This window comes from Thermobia domestica, chromosome 10 (assembly GCF_964235325.1).
Source record: "Thermobia domestica chromosome 10, izTheDome1.hap1.1, whole genome shotgun sequence".
Lineage (NCBI taxonomy): Eukaryota > Metazoa > Arthropoda > Insecta > Zygentoma > Lepismatidae > Thermobia > Thermobia domestica.
This window is the reverse complement of record NC_137463.1, coordinates 96162481-96189836: the sequence shown is the minus strand read 5'-3', so window position 1 is coordinate 96189836 and position 27356 is coordinate 96162481. Positions and strand designations below refer to the sequence as shown.

At 37.9% G+C, this 27356-nt stretch overlaps 1 protein-coding gene across 3 annotated transcripts in view; it reads right to left on the bottom strand.

The window, feature by feature from the left end:
* The window catches only part of Nct (Nicastrin), a 133322-nt gene that overhangs the window by 88151 nt on the left and 17815 nt on the right, over positions 1-27356 (bottom strand). The gene's annotated exons all lie outside the window — the stretch shown is intronic.

Below are 27356 nucleotides of genomic sequence, written 5' to 3'. Positions count from 1 at the left end.
GAAATTCGATCTTGAATGCGTATCCATTAGGGATGGCCAGATCCGGATCCGAGATTTCGGATCTTGGATCCGGATCCGAAAATCCGAATCTTGGATCCGGATCCGAAAATCAGGATCTTGGATCCGGATCCGAAAAAACGGATCTTAGATCCGGATTCGAAAATCAGGATCTTAGATCCGGATCCGAAATTTCGGATCTTGGATCCGGATTCGGGAAACCGAATCTTGGTTCCGGATCCGAAAATCCGGATCCGAAATTTTGGATCTTGGATCCGGACCTGAAAAACCGGATCTTGGATTCGGATTCGAAACTCCGTGTCAGAAAATTCGGGTGTTCCGAATCAGCAAAATTTTCGAAATTATTGACAAAGTGATTTTCATTCCTATGCTTAAAATAAGATTTTAAGACACTTTTGGTATCTGATCGTGTGACAGCCTTGCGTTCTCTTCATTCTGTTGATATTTGGTTTTCGTGCCTTAATATGTCACAATTACTCCAAATTTGATTGAGTAAAACTGTCGAGTTAGGTGAGAGCAATCTCACTGTCAGATTCGATTCGAGTGGAAATACTTGACCGAAAAGGTAGTAAATCTTTTTTAAAGCGGTCGTCCTCATGGAAATTTGTCCTTTGTTTTCTGTAACACTAGTCAAATGCTGGGATGAAACCTTAGTCTCAAGTCCAAGCTTCTTCATTAGACTCAGGCTGCTTACTTTTCTAATTCTTTCTGAGTTATTGTGGTCACTGAATGAGGCCATTTCCTAGTCGTGATGGGCTAGGCCATTGCTAATAGAACAGCCCATAAAATATAGATCAAATCAAATTAAGGAGCAACTACCTTTTCTTGCTCTTGATGAGCTTTTTTTTCTTTCTTTAAAAATGCGTTTCTCTGTGACCGTACCACTCCAGTTAGAATTAAGAATTGTACTAGAGATGAAGTTCTAAATGGCAACTAATGTATCAAAATCAATGTATTAATGTACTGTATGTGTATACAAAATACCATATGGAGCCTCGAGCAGTAACATGTATCTTTGTAATTAGTAATCCACTACTATTAACTCTGCATAGGTTGTATAAGGAGCTATATCATTCATGTAAACACACAGGCGGATGCAGGGGGAGGGCGAAAAGTCGGAGGGTGGTGGCTCAGTGGTAGAGCGTTCACCTCCGGTGCTTGGGGTCCCTGGTTCTATCCCAGCTCGCGCCGTGTGGACTTTGTGGTGGACAAACACCGTGCTCGTGGGTTTTCTCGGGGTTTTCCGTTTCCTCCCACTTTCTTCATTTCATTTATTCCTCATAATCACCGTCTCCTTTAGCCTAACCGGCATAAGCGTAGGACATAGAACTCAAGGATTTCATTTCATATTGAATTTTTGTTCAAATAAGAAGTTTCATTTCTCTAACATTCCAGAATTCCGAGATATAAAAGTCTTTTCTCCCCGCCCCTTTTCTTCCCCTCTAAGACATACATAAAAAAACGCTTAAGTACATACCTAATTATTTCAAATGTAAAGTCCAAATACCAAATTCTATGCTCCTAACCTTCAGAGGTTCCCAGATATCGACATGTTATTATAAAAATTACAATCCCCACCCTCTTTCCTTTCCATCTCTTTTCTTTTCCTTTTTACTAAAATGTCAAAAAACACTGAAGCATATGTCAAATTATTTTCAATGAGAAATGCAAATACCAAATTTCAAGTCTCTAACCTTAAAAGATTGAACATATTAATACAATAATTGTAATCCATACTTAATTTTCTTCTTGCCCTTTTTCTTCCCTTCTGGGCCACATATATAAAAAAACGTTGAAACACGTATCTAATTATTTTAAGTGAGAAGTCCAAATACCAAATTCCATGTTTCTAATCCTTTAAGTTTCCGAGATATAGGCATATTATTATACTAATTGCAATAATTGCAATTACCACCCCTTCTTTTACTTTCTACATCTTCCCTGCCCCTTCTAATTTAAATATCAAAAAACACTTAAACAAGTATCAAATTATTTTCACAGAGAAACCCAAATACCAAATTTGAAGTATCTAACGTCAAGAATCATCAATATTTTCCACCCCATTTCCCCCCTTCCTCGTCGAATTTCCCAAAGTTTTTCCTTAGTGGTATCCTACGTCACAAAGCCTATAAACTGTCCAAATTTCAAGTTTGTAGCTTAAGCGATTTGGCCTGTACGGTGATCTATCACTCACTCACTCAGTCACTCAGGACTTTGCCCTTTATATAGAGAGAGATTTAAGATTTTATGGGAAAGCCATGGATTTTGTCCTAAGGCCGCCAGTGTCTTAGAAATGTAATAGCTTTGCTATAAACTTTAAGCAATCAACTGACTGATCCGCGTCTATATGTATTATGTAAAATACCGCTTATGATATTTATTTTGCTCGTAATAAAAAAAAAATAGAAATGATGGCGAATATTCAGACATCCATGATTTTAGCGTAATGCTGCAGGAGTTCAGATCATTGAATTAATCATAAGAGCCGACTGTATAAGATAGACTACATTAAATTCCAATGTGGCACAAAGAAAATATGCAACATTACTATGCAGTTTTTCAACGTTATAACTCAGTCTGAAAATATTATCATAGGTCTCACAAACAATCGAATTTTAATCCTAACTCGATTAATATAAGGCAGATCTATACAACTACTGACTTGAGATGAAAGTGGCATACTTGTAGTACGTTTAAAGATATAGGCCTACTAAAGGCTAAATGATGGGGTGTGCGCAACAGTGGTCTAATCCCGAAAAATGTGAAAATGAGATTTTGATGTAATCTTTTGTCATTTAAATTGAATTGTCTTCCCACAGAGTTAGATAAAATTCACCTAGTAAATTTTATACATATGGATATTTTAGTTCTGGTTCTCAATCTAAGGCCTAAAATATTCAAAACAGGAGTCGAAATCTGAACTTCGAAATTTCGGGTGTGGATCCAGGAACCGGATATCCGGATCCAAGATCCAAAACTTCGGATCCGGATCCAAGTTCCGAAATTCCTAATCCGGATCCAAGATCCGGATATCCTGATCCGGATCCAAGATCCGAAATTCTGGATCCTTATCCAAGATCCGGATATTCTGATCCGGATCCAAGATCCGAAATTCCGGATCCGGATCCAAGATCCGAAATTTCGGATCCGTATCCGAGATCCGGATCTTATAGAATCCGGATATTCGAGATCCGGATTCGTCTGGCCATCACTAGCTATCCATAGATTTGTTTCTGCTGCCAATAATGCCAACTGTCACTGCAATGCCTACACGACCTCGCATCAACAACACAGGACATAGTCGCGGATTGATCGTGCGACACTTATTGCCCGTGTTCATCGGGGCTACAGGTACGCGGTCAGTTCCGCATTTAAAACCTCGGCGACCCCTTCCCCCAACAAATATGCTGGCACCCACCCCCTTCCTTTGATTCCAAATTATTTGAAGGGGCGTGGAGACCATTCCTGGTATAGGAAAAGAAGCGTGTTGTATCGTTACTGAGGAGATGCGGGGTGCTTCTTTGTTAATGTAGATGACTGTTTTTGTATTTATTACAACATAGATTTGAAGGGCACTGGCTTCTATCTAACGTAAAAGATCCTTAATTTGCTCTTTTTAAGTTTGTAACTCAAAGTGTTTTGGAAAAGGTTATAACTACTAAATTTCACGCCCTTAAAAGAGTTTGCGCTCTAGGCACGAACTTATTTGGCCTAATGGGAATTGCGGCCCTGTATATAATGCTATATTTATTGATAAATTTTATTGCAGAACAATATCACGAAGTAAAACAAGGGAAAACGAAATACTGTAGACCTTAAAGTCATGAAGAATGCTATTCAAACAGTTTCATATCACCTGATACAAAACATACATATCTAAAAGATAGTCATGCAAAAAGTAATGCAAAATTTACAATAAGGTGTGTAATGTAAAATGTTTACAAAAAGCCGAATTTATTGTTTCTTTTCTTATAATTCCGCCTACATGAAGTGAGTGATCCAAGGTACATTATGTTGTGATCACTGGTACAGCCACTTCCTTAAGACCCTGGACCTAAGAAAGAAACATTTCTCCATTCTAACGGTAAGATGAATCTCTATTATTTTGAGCGTGTTGTTTAATATCATATATTAATGGCATTGGAACTCTTTGCGTCTTTAATGTATTATCTAAACACTTACTGGATGTGAGATTGGTTGGTTGGACTAGTGTCTTGCGTCCATTTCGTATCAGAAGCTACACTATGTGATCAAAAGTATCCGGACACCCCGAAAAACATACGTTTTTATATTAGGTGCATTGTGCTGCTACCTACTGCCATGTAGTCATTATCAGCGACCTCAGTAGTCATTAGACATCGTGAGAAAGCAGAATGGGCGCTCCGCGGAACTCACGGACTTCGAACGTGGTCAGGTGATTGGGTGTCACTTGTGTCAGAAGTCTGCATGCGAGATTTCCACACTCCTAAACATCCCTAGGTCCACTGTGTCTGATGTGATAGTGAAGCGGAAACGTGAAGGGACACGTACAGCACAAAAGCGTACAGGCGGACCTCGTCTGTTGACTGACACAGACCGCCGACAGTTGAAGAGGGTCGTAAAGTGTAATAGGCAGACATCTATCCAGACCATCACACAGGAATTCCAAACTGCATCAGGATCCACTCCAAGTACTATGACAGTTAGGCGTGAGGTGAAAAAACTTGTATTTCATGGTCGAGGGCTGCTCATAAGCCACACACATCACGCAGGTAAATGTCAAACGACGCCTTGTTTGGTGTAAGGGGCGTAAACATTGGACAATTGAACAGTGGAAAAACGTTGTGTGGAGTGACGAATCACGGTACACAATGTGGCGATCTGATGGCAGTATGTGGGTATGGTGAATGCCCGGTGAACGTCATCTGTCAGCGTGTGTAGTGCCAACAGTAAAATTCTGAGGTGGTGGTGTTATGGTGTGGTCGTGTTTTTCTTGGAGGAGGCTTGCACTCCTCGTTGTTTTGCGTGGCACTTTCACAGTGCAAGCCTACATTGATGTTTTAAGCACCTTCTTGCTTCCCACTGTTGAAGAGAAATTCTGGGATGGCGATTGCATCTTTCAACACTATCGAGCACCTGTTCATACTGCACGGCCTGTGGTGGAGTGGTTACACGGCCGTAACATTCTTGTAATGGACTGGCCTGCACAGAGTCCTGTCTTAAATCCTATAGAACACCTTTGGAATGTTTTGGAAGCCGACTTCGTGCCAGGCCTCACCGACCTACATCGATACCTCTCCTCAATTCAGCACTCCGTAAAGAATGGGCTGCCATTCCCCAAGAAATCTTCCAGCACCTGATTGAAAGTATGCCTGCGAGAGTGGAAGCCGTAATCAAGGCTAAGGGTGGGTCAACACCATATTGAATTCCAGCAGTACCGATGCAGAGCGCCACGAACTTTAAGTCATTTTCAGACAGGTGTTCGGGTACTTTTGATCACGGTGTATATTAAACGTGAATTCAACCTTGTAAGATATTATGACTAAAACGGAGCATTTGATTTCTTCGAAAAATATATTCAAACATTGCAAGAGATTTAGCTTCCAATCATTCGCCGTGACCTGAGTTGAATCTCGTTTGTGAAGCAAAGAATTAACACAAAAGTGAAAAAAAGAGTGAGCATGATGTTTGTGGGAAAAAAAAAATTATAATAAATGATTCAAGTTACTTATTATATGTAACGCTGAAATCCGTCAGACTGTGAGCTATAGCTATTCGTGTCTCTATCACAAAATTTTCGACAAACATTAAAAAATAAAATAGAATATAATAAATTATATTCAGACTCGTATCTTAAAACAAAATAAGCAATTTCTAGGGTAATTAACTTAATAAACAGGTTTATAACTCAGGATCTTATCTACATATGAAATCATAACACATGAGTTACCTCTATTAAAAGTTCATTTAGAAAAAGTTGATAATTCTATGAAATATCTATCTTTGAAAGCGCATGAGAAATACCTGTTGGGTATCCTCTTCTCTAATTCCTCTAGTTTTAGTACACTTTATAAAGCTAAGGTTTCTCTAATTATGTGCATGTGGCAGACAGAAGGGTTAGCCCTCACTAAAAGCGTCCTCTGTCAACCTTAACTTATAAAGGGCATTGACTCACTACATCAAAAGCCCTGGCCTACGACCCTATTTCGTGTACTCCCTTAAATAGGAGATGCACTAGAAGGATATCTATCTAAAAACTTATTATAGGGATAGGTAAGTAAGGAGAATGAGTTCGCCTTATAGTAGCGAAAGATCCTTAAATAGATCTGGCAGGTAAAGGTTAGATAAGAACCATACTCCCTGAATTAGGAGATGTGATTCAAAAAAAATCTAAAATCTCTATCAGTAGCCTCTTACGAGTCCACTTCGAGGGATCGAACCCAGGAATCTGTGTTCAGAGTATTCATAAAAACCTATTGTGTCCTGCAAGAGGAACAAATTACCCTACAACCGACCAAAACCGTATACAGCTTCAGTTTTGAACACGTACTCAAAAATTCTAGTATCAGGGAATTGTTAATCTAAATGCCATATCCACCTAAATATGGAATGTAGCATTTCAAGGATCAAATCCTGTCCCTATTTTACGGGGCCTAATTCCCTAGCAACATTCTGTTTCTTGAATTAGTATAAGAATTATTTTTCTATATCCCTTCTTCTCACAGAACCTCATTTTAGTCCAAGAAAGAAGTCCCTTAAAAATGAAAACCTACTAGAAGTTAGAACCTAATATAGCTCATGCCTTCTGCCCTATTTAAGACTCGGAGAACCTAACGAGTCTAAGCAAGACCTCCGTAATACTCCCCCTTCATTTACTTGAAGTATGATATTCTCTTACGGGTAGAAAAAAGCTCCCACTCGGCTCACCGAACCGAGTCCTTCCTATAGACTACATTTTTGAAAACTGTTCGAAGTCTCCCCCAAGACTGACGGTCAACTGACACCCTTCCCTGTAAAAATCTTCCGTTTATATAGGAATGCTATCATATCATAAGCTATGTAGAAAAAACGAGTGGTAGGGAGGAGGGTGTTCTACCAAAAAGAAGCTTTCTCTGAACACTTTAAATATGTTATTCTCTGAAACAGAGTTGCTATCTAACTATTCTTTTTACTAGAGGTATTCTTTGTAATAGCAGAAAATAGAAATAATATAAATATACATAGTAAATACAACAATTACATTTACATACAATTAATAATAACAATAATTAATCACCAATGACCAGATCTGGATTTCTTAACCTAATAATAATAATAACTTAAAATATATAAATCAATACCAATATACTGATATAAAACAATATATAAATTAAAAGCATTATTTAAACATAAAAACCAGCAAGTGACCCAAAAGTGTCACTTGCAATGAGGAAAAGTCAAGTGGTTTCGAGTAATACGCTAACACTAATTTATTTCTGAGCTGTGATTTGTGTCATGTTCTTTTAACTTCACCCCGAGACTGAGAACACTTTAATGTAACTATTTTTCATCTCATTTCCTTTCAAATTGTGTTTTACAAGTTGCAAATATAAAATACACTAGCTGAAAACAGATATAACTATTAGTTCAAAAGCTACAAGGAAAGCAAGGTTTTGGGCGAAATAACTTGTGAGCGTTTGCCAAAAGATGAAATAAAGGTAACAGAATGAAATGAAATATTTGAGTTTTAAATTCTATGGTTATGCCGGGTAGGCTAAAAGAAACGGTGATGATGAGAGAATGAATAAAATAGTGGAATGAAATTGTGGTATTATCCTTTGTTCAGTTCTCAAAACAGAAATTACTGGAAGTCCGAGTGGGTTTTTCGGAGCTCTTATGGTCAATGTCCTATTACTATCTATTTACAACACTGTCTCAAGTAAAATCAGATTCTTTGGAAAACCTGCCATGTTGTTCACATCACTTCAAAACAAATAAATTCACAACTTTACTACACGCACAAATTACTCAAATGAGTAATAGTTCAATTTAATATTTAGTAGACACTGAGTTCAATGCAATGGCGAAGCCAGCGGGAGGGTCATTGAGTCTGTTTACCACCTCCCGGAAATTGTAAAAAGCTGTTAAAATAAAGCCTTAAATTCCGTTTCCAGTGTAAATATTGCTGAAAGTTTCTAGGGGAGAACCCCCGGACCCCCGAAAGATTTAAGTCATTACAATAAAGCCGAAAATTGCGTTTCGAATCCACACACTGCCAAAAAAAAATTCCTGGAGGACTCCCGAACCCCCTCCGAAACCTGGCAACGCTGCTGGGTTCAATGACAATTTATGCATTAGGTTTCACGTCAGTTAAACTGTTGTCCTAGGATTTGAGTTATTCCTTTCACTGGGCATGAGTACAATCAAATGTGTTTACAACACGAAAACGCACACGAGTGACACTTTTTTTTTTTAATTTTGTGACACAAACAAATGTAAATCTGTCGACGCGACGGGTGTACTTCAGTATCGTTCTGCACATAACTTACATTAGCTCCCTCTTTCAATTATTTTTGTTGATTAGTAAGGTTAGCGAGGAAGCAAGAAATGTAGGGCGAAACCTAAATTTAAAACTCTCTATAACGTAAGTAATAGCAGCCCCGGATTCAATTTATTTATTTATATATTTATTTACTTATATATTTTTACATATAGTTTCAGTAATAAGCTTTAAAGCACTGACAACACATAGACTACAGTATCTACAAATTTCAAGTTTCAAAAATATGCAGAGATAAAACAACACAATCGTTACTAACTCACATATCCCGAAAACGAAAATGCAATCCGTTTTTTCGCACCGATATCACCCTCAGATTTTCTGCTATGATAATTATGATGATTAACTGCTGCCAGCAAGGACGCCCATGTTGTAGTTTCCAAGGGGGGGCACGTATATGGACATTTCAGATATAGTTTCAAATTTTGTTGTAACTATTTTAAAAATTCAATTAAGTTTTCGATATTCTGAAGTACGATTTCTTCTAGCGGGCGGGCGCCCCACGTTGCCCCCCTAATGTGCGCCCTTGGCTGACAGGAGTAAATGTAATTTGAGATTTAAAGTAAAAAGTTGTTAATAAGATAAATTCTAAGTTTTAATTAAAGAAATACATGTGTGTGATACTAAACATTCAAACACATAATTTACAAATGTATGTGTAAACGTATTCATATATGCAATAACGTATTCATATACAGGATGTTCCAGGAAAAACCTCAAAACTTCGCTTATGTTGAGTGAGTTGATTTTGAGTTTAACGTCCTGTTAAGCAGCGAGGCTATATGAGACATGGACCTACTGAGTAACGTGGAATCCGAACCACGTGAGCTCCCAACGGGAATGGAATCCGGGTCTCCCACGCCAAAGGTGCATACGCTAACCGCTTAGCCACGAAGGAGCTCTAACTTCGCATGTGTGTTAAGAACTTCAATGCTAGAAAAAATCAGCAACTTTGATCGAAAACGCTTAATTACGGAGATAGGGATAATAAAAGGGCAAGGAGGATGACTGATTCCAGTAATTACTTTTTAATTAGCTCTCTCCGTAATTAAGGGTTTACAACCAAAGTGGCAGAGAAACATTTTTTCTTGTAGAAACACTGCAGAATACTCCCTGGACGTAATATCTATTTTTACAACAAAAGTTGTAAGCGTAAAAAAATAAAGAAACTACTATAGCATTTAATTCAGAAAATTTTTGCTTATGCCCGGTAACTTAATACAAACTATTCATTTACTTGTTAGGGAGAGGCCATACCCTCCCTTGTGGAGTCCACGGATGTACATGTATTGCAATACGTATGTTGTGTACTTGAAAACCGAGAGTAGCAGTGCCGTCTTAACGGTACCATGACCACTTGGCCGGGGCCCCGCGAGCAAAATGCCATGTATTAAGTACATGTACTAGGAACAAAATTTAGTCATAGGGACCACAACACACTTGTTTACTCTGCGGCCCAATACGTTGTTAAAACGTTACTAGAGAGTAGGTTAGACTGGAGGGTAGAGTAGACGGCAATAGCACGGGGCACCCTTAGGCGCAGGGCCCGGTTAGGAGCAATCGGTCCAATCGGCTTAAAGCCGGCCCTGACTATTGTTAATAATAGATTTTTCTATTTTGCTTCGATTCACAGAAAATACTGTCTAGAAGTGAAACGTAAAATATTATTGTGCTATCATATGATTTTATACCCCGGTAATTGCACCGGAATAATTGCACCTGTCTCGCTACTGTTACTCAACTTTGCATGTTGCTGATAAGACGTAGCTTGAAACTTGGCAGCACCCAATCGTTCTAAGAGAGGTAGCCCTTGCTTGCTTGCTGCTCTGTGTTGTCTTGCCTTCAGGCGATCGAGCAGAATGTTTCGAGTGTTGTTTACCACTACCGAGAAAAAGGAAACGTTACACGAAGGGAACAAAAAAAAAACTATCTATCCTTTGGAGTTAGTATTGGACAGGGAGCTAGCACATGAAAAAATCACGTCATGAGGTACAAATTGTTTCACCCCTATATCTGGTGCAGGTCGGCGGGAACTTAAGAAAAAGTCTTGCGCGTCAAACCGGGTGCTTTTGGTTACAGTAAGACCCCGAAGGTTTGAAAAAGGGCCAAACTTTATGTCATGTAAGGTACAAGAAAATTTCTCTCGCCGTCTTGTTCCTTTCCATGTGTCAATCACCAAAAGACTTCGTAAGACGAAAAAATTATAGGCCAAATCCCCTTCAGACAAGAGTTTTGAGAAAAGGGCTAAAAATTACGTCATAAGATAAAAGAAAAAAACTTAACGGGGTTTGGTGTGGAAGGATATCGTAATGTAAATAAAAACTGATGACAAGTTGCGAAGTCATATTCATCATTTCTATTCGCGCCTTCCGTATTTCGCGTCATGTCTCATGGGCATGTATGCTTTCGCCCTATGTTAAAAAATGTCAGTTTACTCTTGCCCTTATCAACAATGTCCTTATAATAGTGCCACCTTATCAGTAAGTCACCCTTGATATCTTACAAAGAGAGTGTGTAGACAGAAGTTTGCTATGATTATATTTACTGAATGTTTGTAAGGACAAAACATATTATACTTTAAAATGATATGACTACTTAAAAATATTACATGTAAAAAACATGTATGTGTTCAGAAACACTCACAGAAGCCTTGGACCGGAACTGATAACTTTGCACGTCCCTAGCAAAAGAAAATGGACATGAGATTTCGAACATGGAATATTAGAAGTCTTTATAGGGCAGGCGCATTAAAATACGTAACGAATGAGCTAGAGGAATACAGGATGGACCTAGTAGGAGTTCATTAAGTTAGGTTGGAAGGAAATGGATCTGTGAATTCCGGAAATTTTATGTTCTTTTACGGGGAAGGAAATAAAATTCACCAATTAGGAACAGGGTTTTTCGTTCACAAACGAAGAGTATCAGCAACTAAGCGCGTTGAATTTATTACTAATAGACTTTCTTTTATTACTCTTAAGGGTCGCTGGTGTGATATTATTCTTTTAAATGTACAATCACCAGCAAAAGTATCTCCCTCCTAAGTGTTCTAATTCCATTCCTTGGGGTCCAGATAATTTGCACTTTGTAAAACGCCTGGACAGATGCAACCCAACTTACACGAAACTTTTCTGTACACTAACAGCAATTACTAGCGCTGATCCAGGTGTCTATGCAGGTATCCCCTGAAATGGACAACTAGGCCGTACCTTGGGTCTGGGAGAGAAGGCTGTGTGGTACCCTAACACGCTAAAAAAGAGTGGGTAGCTGATGTGTCCAAGAGTGTCGGCGGATCCAGCGCCCTACCGGGAGGATGATGTAGGTACTGCCCTCAAGGAGAGTGTAATGCGTTCTCTTGGGTCCGAGATGGGATACTTAGTATCCTAACTCATACTCGTACCTCAGGAGCGCTGAGGAAGTGAGCAATACACGGCCCTACTAGAGGATCCGCCGCTCTTAAATGGCCATTGTCTTTAAAGGTAGACAGTCTACATCAGACATTGGGTCTGGTAATATACGGTGTACCTCTACCGTAATTAGAGGTGGTTCCGTATTGTTCGAACGGCCCTAAGGAAGGAAGGGTGTGGGTGTCCCTTCTAATGGTGAGTTATACGTACCATTGGGATTCGGACAAGTAGCTTAGCTAAAACGTGTACGTGGTACCTAAACACGTAAAAGATAGGTAGCCCCGTATTGTTTGAGCGGGCCTACCAGGGGAGACACGGCTCCCAAATGACAATGTCTGCCTTTCAGCAAACGGTCTACATCAGTCATTGGTTCTGGTAATGTACGGTGTACCTCTATCGTAATTAGAGGAAGTCCAGTATTGCTTGCACGACCCTACCGGGGGGGGTTCGGATTCTTGCCTGCGGGGAGACCAAACGGAGGTGGGGAGGGCCCAATCCCAGGAATCTGGGTAACGGTTTTGATCCTGCTACAGGGAGGAAATTCTGTGGGTATGGGCTGGCACCAAACTCAAATGGTGACTTAACACGTACCATTTGGTCCGGGATGAGATACGGGAGTATCTCGACGTGTGCGTGATACCTCTACACGACAAGGCGGTTGCCAGTTGAACGAGGCAGGCAGGGCCGGCATTGAACAAGCCCCCTCGGGCATTGCCTGGGGCCCCGGATTTGGTTGGACTCTGTCGGGCTGTGGTCATACCGTGGGATTCGGTAGCTTGTGGGATCCAATCCCAGGAATCTGGGTAACGGTGAACACGGGCGGGAGGTGAGCTTGCCTTATAACGCTCGGGCGCCATGCCTGCAGAGCATACACGCTGTAAAGAAAAAATAGCGACACCTCAATTCTCAAGCTAACTTACACAGAAAACCATAGTTGCAGCCCGTTAGAAGAGGAATAGAAGGAAATGAAGAGTGGGATAGTTCATTTGCGTTATCTGTGACACCTGTGGTGTACGACATCGCTTGCCAATTGTTTGCGTATCAGTAATATTTTCGCTAGATGACACTGAGTGAGTCTCGTAAATTATTATAGTGAGAATTTTGCATTGCATTTGTGATGTATAGGCTGAGGTAAATAGCATTTTATGATTGTTCTTTGCTTTCTCATTGTTTGAACAGTGTCAAGTGGCAAATTTGTTGTGCAGCGTCGTTTGTGTGTGATATTGTTGCTACATGTGGACTGTAAACAAATAAGGTGAGAGAGAAATGTGACTTGTTGCCATGGGAACAAGACATAATTATTGCTTTGCGCAGCTAAGGCAAATTTCTAAGGGAATAGATGGAATACTGAAAATCCATTATTCTACGGCAGGAAGAGTAATCCACAAGTGGAAACAGCATAACAAATAGTCCCTTCGTCAACAGTGTGCAAGAAGAAAGAAAGCATCACCCAGAGCAGATTGCTAAATGAAATCAATAGCACTGCCGATTTCAGGAGTGATTTCCTCCAAAAATCGATTCTGTAGTTTGATATGACCTTGGAACTGCAGTTGCTCGTACAACTGTATTGTCTTGACTGTATGAAGAGGATATTACAAAGAAGAAACCGCGTAGAAAGTCCAAACTGACAAAACACAGAGGACTTCAACATGTAGTTTTGTGAGTTGATATGCAACTTGGACTTATGACAACTGGAAGCACGTCGTTTTCTTCGTTGAAAAGAAGTTTAGAATAGAGGAAACGATGGTGGTGTGAAGTTGTGGATACCAACAAGCAAGGAACTTGACAAGGATTTTGTTTAAGAGATGCAAATATTCAGTTACTGAGTGATGGTATGGGCTTGGTTCACCGTTAAAGACATCAGACCAACGGATATATGTAAAGGATCGTTTGATGCACTAAAATATCTTCAAATTCTGGTATGTAAAGTTCTTACAACAGCTAAAGACGACTTTTCTGAAGAAAATTTGGACTACTTCTTTTCCAGGACGATAATACTTCATGTTACCGAGCGAAAATCGTTAATACGTGGTTCAAGAATATGACTCATGTGGCCTACAAACTCACCTGACATGAACCCAGTTGAAAATTTGTGGATCAATATGAGTAGAAGATTCAATAGACAACTATCTCAAACAGAATGGAATTCAAGGAACAGATAATCCGGGTGTTATTCCGTGAAATCAAGGTTGCATTTTGCAATAACCTTGTTACCAAAGGGCTCCGATGATTCGCTGCACTGCAGAAAGCCCATGGTGCACATACAAAATACTAGTTTGGTGTATGGTACTTCCCGATGTTTGCAGATAATATGTCTTACCCTAAAGAAATTCAATTTCTTGTTTTCTGCTATTGTTGCTGATCTTTTTCAGTTTTATGTATAACTCTTCCTATAAACGATTTTGCTCAAAACACACATAGCTACTTATATATGTATGTAAATTCATTAAATTCGTGTCAAAAGCCTGAACCTCTGGCGCAAGTATTAAGAATGAACTGCTCATTAAAATATGCATTGTAATATTATCAAGAATTCATGTAAAAAATCATATTGATTAAAGTATGTTGCGAAAACCATATCCGAGCAAGTGTCGCTATTTTTTCTTTACAGAGTGTAGTAGAACTGATTCGCTAGCAGTCTGCCTCAACCAGTAGGTCAACTGGTAGGCACTCAGGACTTCGGTTTGGCCGCGCAGTGGGCGTATCCCACTCCCTCAGGGAATGGGGGTTACATCGTTTAGGCGAGTCAGAATTAGGGGACAAATTCTGACGGTGCAGCATGTGCACGAGCATTCAATAGCGTATTGAGGAACTACGGGCGGGGTGCGATACATTTGAGCGGTACCCGTCCATCAATTAGACCGAACGGTCGCGGGTATGCTCTCCATGCATGCAACTAAGCGTAGACCAGTAGACCGCTAGCATCAAAGTGTACTTTTCACCTTACATTTCATTGTAATCTTTCTCTTTCATAGTGATTCGGATCCCAGTTTACACTCCTATATAGATTCGAAGCTGACATAGAACATAAAAATGGTATCACTCAATTTCGTTTTTCAAATGCATCAATATTTTGTGACACTGCTGACATTTTGTTATGTTATACTATCTGTCTTATGCATTTAAACTAAATTCATACTACTTTATTACCATCTGTTGCCACATATCAAACTTCTCCATTGTACATTTTCAGCAGACGTAGGTGCAATAACGTGCAACACTGCACCACTACACTTCACTGTTATGTTTAGTGTTAAAAGCGCATTTTAAATCTGTGCACATTTGTATATGGTGCTATTTCAAATAAAATATTTTATGCTGAGTTGGCAACACTGCTTCACCTATGGCAACATTGCTTATGGTTTTCGATAGGGTATTTTGTTCTCATTATATTGTGCAATTTTTGTTTTGAATGCTTTAACGGTTTTCAAGATATTTACTTTAAACGTACGAAATTCTATAATACAATATTTTGGATATTCAAATTTTGAAGCCCCTAGCGCCTATCCTTCTGGTCCATAGCACCTTAAATTTTGCTAATGTTCATTTCTGATGATTCTCTATCAGATGTACTATGGGGCAATCAGATTTTAGTGACAACTTGTGGGACCCTCCCGTCTGAGTATGTATTGAAATTGAAATTGAAACATTTGAAAAAAAATGGACCTATCGGGGACTTGAGCGAGGGTTCACAGAATAGAAGTTCAATATGCTAACCACATACCTACCGCTTCACTTTCGCCATCCATCCACACTATTAGCCAGTTATAATCGTTGCATGTAAGACTATACACACGATCCTAATGCTCGTATAAAGAGACGTTCTTTATGTGAACGTCACAATCACTTACTCGAGATTTTCTTTAACTCAAAAACAAGTTATATAGATCTCCGTCAATGAGAAAAATATCACAAAACGTTCTTCAAGTTGACGCTACGTCATCGTTTTCAACGATGGTCTCGATTTATATTACATTTCATCACCTTAACTTCTGATTTCCAAAGAAGGAAACACGGCAGACATTAGTTTAGCACTCTTTTAATTGTATCAACTCGTGTGGAAATAGAAAGTTATATTTTTGTCTTCCGTAACTACTAGTTTATTTTATATTCGTATGATGAATTTGGTGAAGTGTAGCCGCTGGCAATAGCCGAGTAGCCCACAAAAATAATAAAAATTAAAAAAAAAAGCCTCGGGATTTCGGCTTCGGATCATGAGCCGCAATCCACTAGGTGTTCGAATCCCTCTGAAAAGCAAGGTCGGAATTTTAACTGTCCTCGATATTTCTGTGTTCGTGTCCCTGTCGTGTTTGGAATACATCGAAAGGACATGAGGTGCCCCTGGCGAACAATCATATTTAATGTAGAAATCGCCCTTCTCTTACCAATAACAATCACCATCAATAACACTAATACATTGGAACGAATTTTAAAAAAATAAAAGGTGTGAAAGCAGGGTACTATATGCAGCGATCTGGGTTCGAAATCCCGTCATGGCAACTATTTTTCTTTATTGGAAGGAATTGTTTTCGTAATTGGGATTGTATTTCTGTTATTCCTTTATTATTATTATTATTATTATTATTATTATTATTATTATTATTATTATTATTATTATGTAAATGAATGAATCCCAAAGTAAAGTCCGGATAGGATTTTTTTCCATGAGCTTTTATGTGGAGAATGGCCTGAAACAAGGAGATGCATTGTCTCCATTATTATTCAACTTTGTCCTGGAATACGCTATAAGAAAAATCAAAGAGAGCAACCAGGGCCCAGAGTTGAATGATATTCACTAGGTTACCAGGGTGCGCGGTCGGTGACTCTGAAGATATTTCAACAGTCCAAAGGCGCAACAATCTATTGGGCTGGCATCTGAGCTTTCCACAGGAATGTATTCAAAAAGAATAACACAAAATCTCAATTACTTTGCCATCACCTGATAAAACCGTAGCAATGTTCTGATGGTATTAGTCGAAGTCTTGTCTATATGGAACATCACCTGATTCGCGCTCATTCCATACAATTATGGGATCTATTTCCAATAGATAGGTGTTGAAATAGACCCTCGGAAGTATCTAGCATTCACATTCACGTTTTTGTCTATCTTGTGTATCATCAACTTATCCTCACATCTGAATCCCGCAACAACCATGATGCCACGAGAAAAACTGTCCCTACACTCACCAATAAAGTTGTTGTGTCTTTTACAGTCAATGTCACGGTATATGATTCCCGGAATGAGAGCACCAGCAGTGAGATGGACATATGGATAATCCACTGTGACAACTTTCTTCCATTTGGAATTTGCCAGGTACTTGGAACTTGCGTACGTACGAAAACTTAGCATGGAAAAGGACCATTACCTAATCTGCCCATACTGGTTGTTTTTCGACGACATTTGATAACACTCACGCACTTAGAAGGTCACACACAACACCGCTTCTGCCAACAGACCCATAGTTCCAGTATGATACACCAGGTAACAGCACCGAATCGAATATGGTCGGATATAAGCAAACGACCTAGTGTATAGTTTTTTCTTTTTTCATGGACGATGAGCTACTTTCCCAGCAAGTTTAGTACAGATCCGGCCAGTAGTTACCGAGAAATAAAACATCATACCTGGTAGTAACCTATACCCCATGCCGTAAACGTTGCCAACACCTAGTGGCCCACTTGCCAGTAAATGTCGATCATCGATATAGCGACGCGTCGAAGGATTGCCGCTAGTGTGCCACTGGCGGCAGGGTTTCGTCGGGTCGAAAGATATATCTATAGTCGGGGTATTGAAATTATCACCCGGTGAGGCTGAAGGAGACGGTAATAATGAGAGATGGGTGATATGGCGGAATGAAGAAAGTGGGAGGAAACGGGAGAACCCCGAGAAAACCCACGAACACAGTGCTTGTCCACCACAAAGACCACACGGCGTGAGCAATCTTGAGATGAGTGCGTATAATTATATGAATTTAAATGGCAACTGTCACCGATCATTTGAAAGTGAATATGGGAGAATCATGAGATAAAGTAAATAGACGCGCGTTATTTTGTTATAAAATTGGATGGCGAGCGAATTTTATCTGATCGCAAACGGTTATCGTCGAATATGCACGGTTACAGTAGCACACTGATTAGCAAAATTAAAAAGATCTCAAGTATTTATCCCTTTACACGCAACGTTTTCTTCATCGCCTCAGTGGCCAAGTCGGAAGCGCACGTGCCTAATAATAGAAAATTCGGTAGTTCGCGCCCATCTTGGGGTGATTTTTTAAAACTTTTAAAATTGATTTTTAGACTCACCTTAATGTAAATAAATTACGCATATAGACGATTTAACATATTTTTTTTGGGGGGGGAGTTGTTTTGTTGTTCATTGGCGTTTCGTCGCGTCTCTGGCACTAGTGGGTCGCTGGTGGTATAATTTTCAAAATGGAAGTGGAGTCACCGCGCATTGAAGCTGCGGGGCCGCCAATCTTTGGCGAGATGTCGCTAGTTCCCATCGGTGGTCCACCGACGCTTACGACATGTAGCAAGCTCATGCATACTTACACCTGCATTTGATAATACACACAAACGTACAGCGGGGGACACTTCTAAATGGTACAGCCATATGGAGATTTACGGCTAAGGTGTACCATTTAGAAGTGTCCCCCGCTGTACAATCATTATTGTATACATTTTATGCCCTTGCAGGGGTAAAAGTGTGGGGGAACGCGGGAGGACGACGTCCCTCCGCTTCCAGGAATTATCCGTGGCGTCCCCCCATTTTCTAATAATATTACAATGGGCAAAGATAGGCACAGGGGACGGCGTGACGTCATGTGTCCCCCTACCTTTTCAGATCCGCTTTTACCCCTGTGGCCTTGTATATACATGAAAAGCTACTTTTCTCTCTTTAGTTTATTGTTCTTGTTCGCAATATTTTACCATATGCCATAGTATCGATGTTTTTTTTACAGAAACAATATTCTAGGGGGGCATACTTAGTATTCCGGGGGGCACTGTTGGTAGTATTCTATTTATTATTGTATTATAGATGTATTATTTTGGTCTCCTCCAGGGGGGGCGGTGCTCCCCAAAAACATGTCTGGAACAAACACTGATAACGATATTACAAAATATTTAGCCAGTATTTTAATGATGCCTTTTTAGTAGTAACAACAATTTTATACAGTCGTCTCGTTTTTTTTTTTTTTTGGAGGGGGGGGATAATTTTAAGTTCTAGAGGAGAACTAATTAAAAATGTGGAAAGTATCCATGTACCTTATGCAACCCATACCTTCGTATACTGTGTGTAAAGAAACCGTCAGTATACTTTAAGAGAATTGTATCTTTCTTCTTTACTGCTATACATTAATTTTGAAGTATTGAAATATAAAGCTTCTCCATATACAAGAATTATTACTAATAATATTTTGATTAGATAAATATTCATATTTATTCAATTATTAAAATATTAGGATTAATCTAGAGGTTCTTACCTTTCCATGAACTAAATATTTAAAGACACACTTTTATTAAGCCAACGTAGTTTACATTTGAAGTTTTAGAAAAGGCAGTGCAATTCTTTGTGGGGATGGATTATATCAAATTTTGATACAATTTCTTACATGGAAAAGTTCCAGTTCACGAGAATTTTTCATGAATATTAACACAAGTGAACTTAATGAGCTGATTTTGAGTTTAACGTCCTGTTCAGCAGCGATGCTATATGAGACGTGGACCTACTGATCAACGTTGAATCCAACCCACATGAGCTCCCGCTGGAATCGAACCCGGGTCTCCCACGCCAAAAGCGCGTAAGCACAAGTGAACTTAAGCGACATGGTCTAAGCTGTCCTAATTTAGTACAAATTCGTTCCATACTTGAGAATTATCTTTCAAGTTTGCAATTACCTATAGGACACACACTTAATATGGCAGCTAGATGTCTTAGTGTAGGAAACCGTCCCCAATATTATCCGCTTGAAGTTTGCGTAACATTTCACTCAACTTCATATTCTTCTCTGCACACTTCTTTAAAATTTAATGAAAACACTTATATTCAGGTACACACTCCTCAAAATTCAAAGAAAGAAAATCACACAAAGATTTGAGTTCTTGTATTGCGTTATCCATAGGCATAATAGAAATGGATTTTAGGATTTAGATTTCTGTGCTTTCGGCATCAATGCATTTAGCTCGTCACGTTTGAGGGATTTCGTCCCTCGTCGAGCACACTATCCAACTAAAGGGAAGGAAGGAAGTGGCCTGAGTCATATAAGTTAGGTACCACCCTGGCATTTGCCTCATGTGAATGAGGAAAACCTCATTTTCGACCGAGTGTCCCCACCAGGAATCGAACCCGAGACCGCTCGCACCGAAGGCGAGAGTTAGCGACTACGCTACACGGGGCCACTCCATAAGCATAATGTCACCACAGTTGAACACTTGGGACGATAAAGAAACTTTTCGAACGGTATCCCCAAATCTATCAAAATTTTCTAACAATGTTATCACATATGGTCGCACAACTTCATTATGGAGCTTATCATAGTCTTCAAAATCTACCTTCAGGAATGCTTACAGACTTTCTTTCATCACTTTCTTGTGATACCTATGAAATGCTTCCAAATAACTCGATTAGTCACTCATATTTATCCTTCAAGCGAGAGGTTGCTACTGACACTTTCATCAGTAAACCACTAACAGTAAGTTTTTCGGATTATAATATTGAACACATAAAAATGGTACCATGAAAACATATGTGACTTTTTGGGGAATATGGAAAAGGACATTGACTGAAACCTCGCAAATTGGAAAAACATAAACTGAACGTTAAATTTGAAACTAGCTATATATACAAGGTGTTTCTAAAAAACACTGACAACTTTTGGGAGGTGATTCCTGACACCAAGATAAGACAAAAAGTATAGACCAACCTGAGTTCACAAATACATACTTTCGGAGCTAGAGGCTGTCAAAGGCATGAAAAATGAACTTTAAAGGTCCATAGCTCCAAAACTAGGGGCTTACCCTAGTCGGGTCAAGACTTCACTTAGGAAATGAAAAATGAAATCTTTGAGTTTTACGTCCCACGGTTATGCCGGTTAGGCTAAAGGAGACGGTAATGATGAGTAATGAGTGAAATGGTGGAATGAAGAAAGTGGGAGGAAACGAGAGAACCCCGAGATAACCCACGCACACGGTGTTTGTCCACCACAAAGTTCACTTGGCGGGGGCTGGGATCGAACCCGGAACCCCTAGCACCAGAGGTGAACGCTCTACCACTGAGCTACCGCGGCCCCAGACTTCACTTAGGAACTAATATGTGTCATATCCAAACATCAATGTTTCAAAATCCTAAAATACTCACGCAACATTTTTTATAGAGGGTGTTTGGCTATGGGCATATAATTTGAAGTACTTACCAACTATCTCTCTAAAAATTGTTGAGGTAGTACCGCAAATTATGAAACATCGATATTTGGATAGGGCAGATACTAGTTCATAAGTGAAGTCCTGACCCGACTAGGGTACTTCCCATTGTTTTGGAGGATTATTTTTTCATGTTTTCGGCAGCCTATAACTTCGAAAGGAATCATTTTTGGACACATTTTCGTCTATATTTTTTGTCTTATCTTGGTGTTAGGAATCACCTCCCAAACCTTGAAAGTGTTGTTTTAAAATACGCGGGGGGGGGGGAATTCTACAACTTTGGAGAGGACATTTTCCCCTTCTCACATGCCTCGATAAAACACTCATAACAAAAAACATTTTGTTCCGGTAATTATTAGTTATGATACCGTTAAGTTAGAAAGTCCTGGGAATAAGCTATACAATAATAACGTTATTGAAATGTACTATATTTCAGTTGATCTTTTCTTAACGTTATTTAGTGATAGCAAAAAGTATTTCATTTTTTCTAATTCGTCGCTATATAGTTATCTGAAAAGTATAGTAACATTATTGTTTCATAACAAATATAAAAGTTATAAATGGTACATAACGAAAAATTTAATAAATATATTGTTATATTTGGCTGGATTTATATCTTTTTCGTCATTTTAACGTTAAGTTAAATGAGCAAGCCTTGTGAATAACCTATAAAATAATAACGTTATTACAATATACTATATTCCTATCAAGCTTTTCATAAGGTTATTTAGTGGTAACAAAAAGCACAATGATCCTGCAATCCGTTACTCTATAGTTATCTGATAAGTATAGTAACACAATTGTTCCGAAGCAAATATATAAAGTTACAATTGGTACATAACAAAACATTTAACAAATATATTGCTATACTTGGCTGGATTTCCATCTTTTTCGTTATTTTAACGTTAAGTTAAATCAGCAAGCCTTGGGAATAACGTATAAAGTAATAACGTTATTACAATATACTATATTCCTATCAATCTTTTCATAAAGTTATTTAGTGGTAACAGAAAGTAGATTGATCATGTAATTCGTTACTCTATAGTTATCTGATAAGTATAGTAACATAATTGTTTCGAAGCAAATATATAAAGTTACAATTGGTACATAACAAAATATTTAACAAATATATTGCTATACTTGGCTGTACTTCCATCTTTTTCGTTACTTTAAAGTTAAGTTAAATCAGCAAGCCTTGGGATTAACGTATAAAGTAATAACGTTATTACAATATACTATATACCTATCAATCTCTTCATAAAGTTATTTAGTGATAAACAGAAAGTAGTTTGCTCCTTTAAGACGGTACCATTATAGTTATTTGATAAGTATAGTAACATTAGTGTTTCGTAACAAATATATGAATTTACAATTGGTACATAATATAATGTGTTAACAAATATATTACGTTACTTCCGTCTATTTCGTTATGTTATAGTTATGTTAAGTTAGCAAGCCCTGGTATTATGCCGCCATTTGCTTGGTGTGAATGAGGAAAACCCATGAAAAACCTCACTCAGGATAGCTGGCTGTGAAAGTGAGACATCTTTTCGGCCTAATGCTCTTACCGCGAATCGATGCTCTGTGGAAACCATAGGAAACAAAGCCCATACTCAAGGTTCAGTCACCCTTCTCCACTCGGAGTTCAATGGAATTGACACACTTCCAGAGTATTTGATATTAATATACTGTATATTCGCAAAATTGCGTTACCTAACATGGAAAAAAAATAGAAAAAATTACTGGTGTAGTAAAGACCAGACGAAATGCCCTTTCTTCGCACGGGAAGGATAAGTTTATGGAAAATATTTAAACTCTCTCCTTTCCTTAGATATATATATTTCAATCAAGTAAAACGATGAAAAGTCGAAGTAGACTGAAGTGTTCACTGTGTCCATTTAAACAGTTCAACCGCTTCCTCTTTGGCCATTTTATGAATACAAAATGAGGACCCTCCACCCTAAAACGACTAATTTTCCAAAACGCTGGGACATATGTTACTAATGAATTTATACACTGAATTTCATCAGCATTGAAGACCTCGTGAGATACTCTATTTTTGGCGTACCCCATATTAGGATACGTATTTTTGTAACATAATAAAACCCAGTTCGAGGCTGGTACTATGCTCAAAACTTAATTTCAAACGGTTCAGCCGCTGTGCTGATGATGAGACACAGAACATCGATTTCAATTTTTACTATGTATGTACATACAAACAGATAAAGAGGAGTTTTATAAGATTCCGTTAAACTCTTCATAAGACAGGTAGGAAAAGTAGGATAAAGTGAAACGTAAAACATACGAGTAGTAACTATTCACTGTGAGGAAATACTTATCAAAACAACGTTTTTTTTATAGTGTTCCACACACTGTGAGGAAATACTTATCAAAACAACGTTTTTTTTTATAGTGTTCCACAACTCTTTCGAAATTTGTTATATAAGGTGCGTATCAAACATTCGTTCCATTTTAATGTAGTTTAGTGAAATTGCAGAAGATTGAACTTTAGACTTTAAGGTGTGACTGTGCCAAATTGAAAATTTCTGTTCCCAGATTTACTTATTTATTTTTATTTATTTATTTATTTCAGGTGTGCTGTTGAAGAAAAGCACTTTTGGTTATTGGTGTGATACCATGGATTTCACTGTGGAGGAGCAACGAATAGTCAAAATTTTAGTCTGCACGAGATGACCAAGACTATGAATATTTATTAGCAGCTGAAGGATTGTCCGTGTAATGTGGGTTTCTGCCACCACGGCGCGTCCTCAGATTGCTGATTGAGGAGAAGGCCTCTGGATATAGAGGTTAGTTACGAATATACTGAATAAGTAGTCGCGGACAGATGACAAGGAATGATCCTTCAGCTTGGGGGTCTGGCGTAAGGCTAACAACCTCATATTGCAAAAAAAGTTAAGAAACATTCACAGAAGCCTCAGACCCAAGACTGATAACTTGGCACGATCTCAGCAAAAGAAAATGGACATGAGATATGGAAAATGGAATATTAGAAATCTTTATAGGGCAGGTGAAATACTTGATGGATCTAGTAGGAATTTAGGAAGTTAGGTGGAAAAGAAATGGAACCGTGAAGTCCGAAATTTTAAGTTCTTTTACGGGAAAGGAAATAAAAATCATCAACTAGGAACAGGGTTTTTCGTCCAGAAACTAATAATATCAGCAATTACGCGGGTTTAATGATAGACTTTCCTTTATTACTTTTAAGGGTCGGTGGTGTGATATTATTAATTTATATGGACATGCCCCAACAGAAGATATAAAAGGGTATAAGGATGACGATATAAAAGACAGTTTCTACAAAGAGGTAGAACGGGTATCTGACCACCTTCTGAGATACCAATCGAAATTCTACTAGGGGATTTCAATGCGAAGGTAGGACGAGAGGATATTTTCAAACCTATTATAGGGAATGCAAATATGCATAAGAAAAGTAGTGAAAACGGTGTTAGACTCGTGAACTCTGTAACTTCCAAAAACCTTATCGTGAAGAGTACCAAATTTCCACATCGTGACGTTCACAAATATACTTGAATCTCACCAGACGGAAAAACATAATCAAATTGATCACGTTTTAGTAGATAGAAGACAATCTAGCATAACTAATGTTCGCTCGTTTAGAGGAGCTGATTGTGACACCGATCACTAGCTAGTAGCAATGATAATAAGAGAGATTATTGTTGAATAAAGGAAATACTCAATGTTGATAAAAAATATGTTTTTTCTCGAAAAAAAAATCACAAATCTTGGATGTAGTCGCCAAATTGATAAAAATATTATTTTGCACAGTTACTTAAATTCAATGTTTCTCGCTTCTATGGAAATGGATCGTGGCTTGGATCGTCAAATTGATAGAAACACTATCGAGATGAACAAATCTTAGCTGCATTAAGCCAAATTTGGTAAAAACATACCGTTTTTCAAAAATTAAATAAACTCATCATCTCCATGGTAACGAATTTTGATTGGAGACGCCAAATTGATAAAAGGCTAGACTTTCAAAATTTATTTAAAATTAAAACAGTATCGGGATAAATAATATCTTAATGTCAACAAAATATAGTTGTTTTGCCCAGCCAATTATTCCAGAATTCAATATTTATTCTCATTTTTCCATTTTTTATTTTCAAGTTTGTATTCAACGCATTCTAACTCTTTTCCCAGAATTCTTACTAAAATAGTAACCGATTGTGAAGAATTTATAAGGCACCATTCCATTATATATACTAAACTTTTATAATATTGTAACTTCATTGATTCATAACACTGAATTAGACTGTTCTATTTTTATATTATTGATCTTATTTATTGTTTTTCAGGTAACAGCATATAAAAGAGTATTTAACATTATGAATAAGATAGATGACAGTAATATCATTTGAATGAAGAAAAAATATATAATATTTGACAATATTATTTATACGATCTGTTTATATATATATATATATATATATATATATATATATATATATAATTTTCATAACGAGAGTTCTGATGTACTTTTTCGTAGTGAAATAAAACATTGAACATTTTTACTTTGCTTGTTTGCATTGAAAAGAACAGAAGAAAGCGGAAAAAATCTTACTTCTCTGTTTAAAGTACCTCATTGCAGTAACACATGCAACACATCAACTATATTCCAGACTGATCTAGGGTTTATCTAGAATCTAAACATAAACAAAAATGGCACATTACAATCCTCCTCCTTTAACACAAAATTGCATTTCATGACTCCTCATGGCTCCAATTAACATTTAAGCTGTCTTGTTAACTACATTGGTTCAAATGAGCGATAATATCCTCTTTACTACATTCCACAAACACACACGCCTTCAAAATTTTCAGAATTAGAAGGAAATAGTGGCAGATATAAGGCATCGCTCTGTAGGGCCATAACATTGAATTGCTCAATTCAGCCACAAAACCAAATATGATGAAGTAATGAAATACGAAATATGTATAAATGGACATGCATCGGGTGTTGCAAAATAAGTGTTAAACTCTTGGGAGGTGACTCGTGTCACTGAGACCAGAAAGAAAGTTTTCTTAAACTTTCGGTTATCGGGCATTGTTTCAGATCTGCAAGGTGCTGAAAGCGTGGGAAAATGACTTTCAGACGCCAATAGTTCGGAAACTATCCAACGTAAACAGGCCGGGCAAAAAAAATTTACTGAAGAAGTCATACCTGCTGTATTGAATTTTGCATGTTTCACAATCCTACCATGTGTACCATAAGTGAATAAATTTAATATTAAAGAAATAAAAATCAAAATAAACTTTATTATATCGTAAATTGTGTTATATCAATTGCAAAAGGAACAGTAAATTCGTAACTAAAATTAAAAGAGTGAAATTAAACGAATGGTTGCAATCTCTTATTGTCATAAAATGACAATATTTTATTAATGAAACAACTGACTTACAATGGTAGTATAGTGGATATTTTTGTAAGAATATAAATTATTTAACAGTGAGCATCCAAGAGTACTGAATTTACAACCAGACATAGTATGTCAGATTAATTGTATAACATATTATTATAATTTTACTCAATGCTTAACCAAATGAAAATAAGCTAAATATTTAAACATTCAAATCTGCCTGTCACTTTCAAAGACCTCCCAATTTCATGTCACATGCAAAATAAACAGTTAAAGTTTTCTGTAGTCATACATTACCTTATTGCATATTTCGCTTGGTCTTAACCGGACAATGGTCTTTCTGGCGGCATTTGTAATTTCGTATAAACCATTCCATTGCGATTCTGGATACAGGACCCAGAATGCAAAATGCAAAATCCAAAATCCCAAATGCAAAATAATTTTTTAGTTGCAAACTTGGTCATTTTATATGGACTATTGTCCTTGTTTGCCTTAATTATTTTTTCTTTTAACTTTGCCAAAAACCAACATAAAAATTTACAAAATCTTAGGAAAGTCCTAATTACATTTCCTAACAAAATATTGTTGCTATCTAAT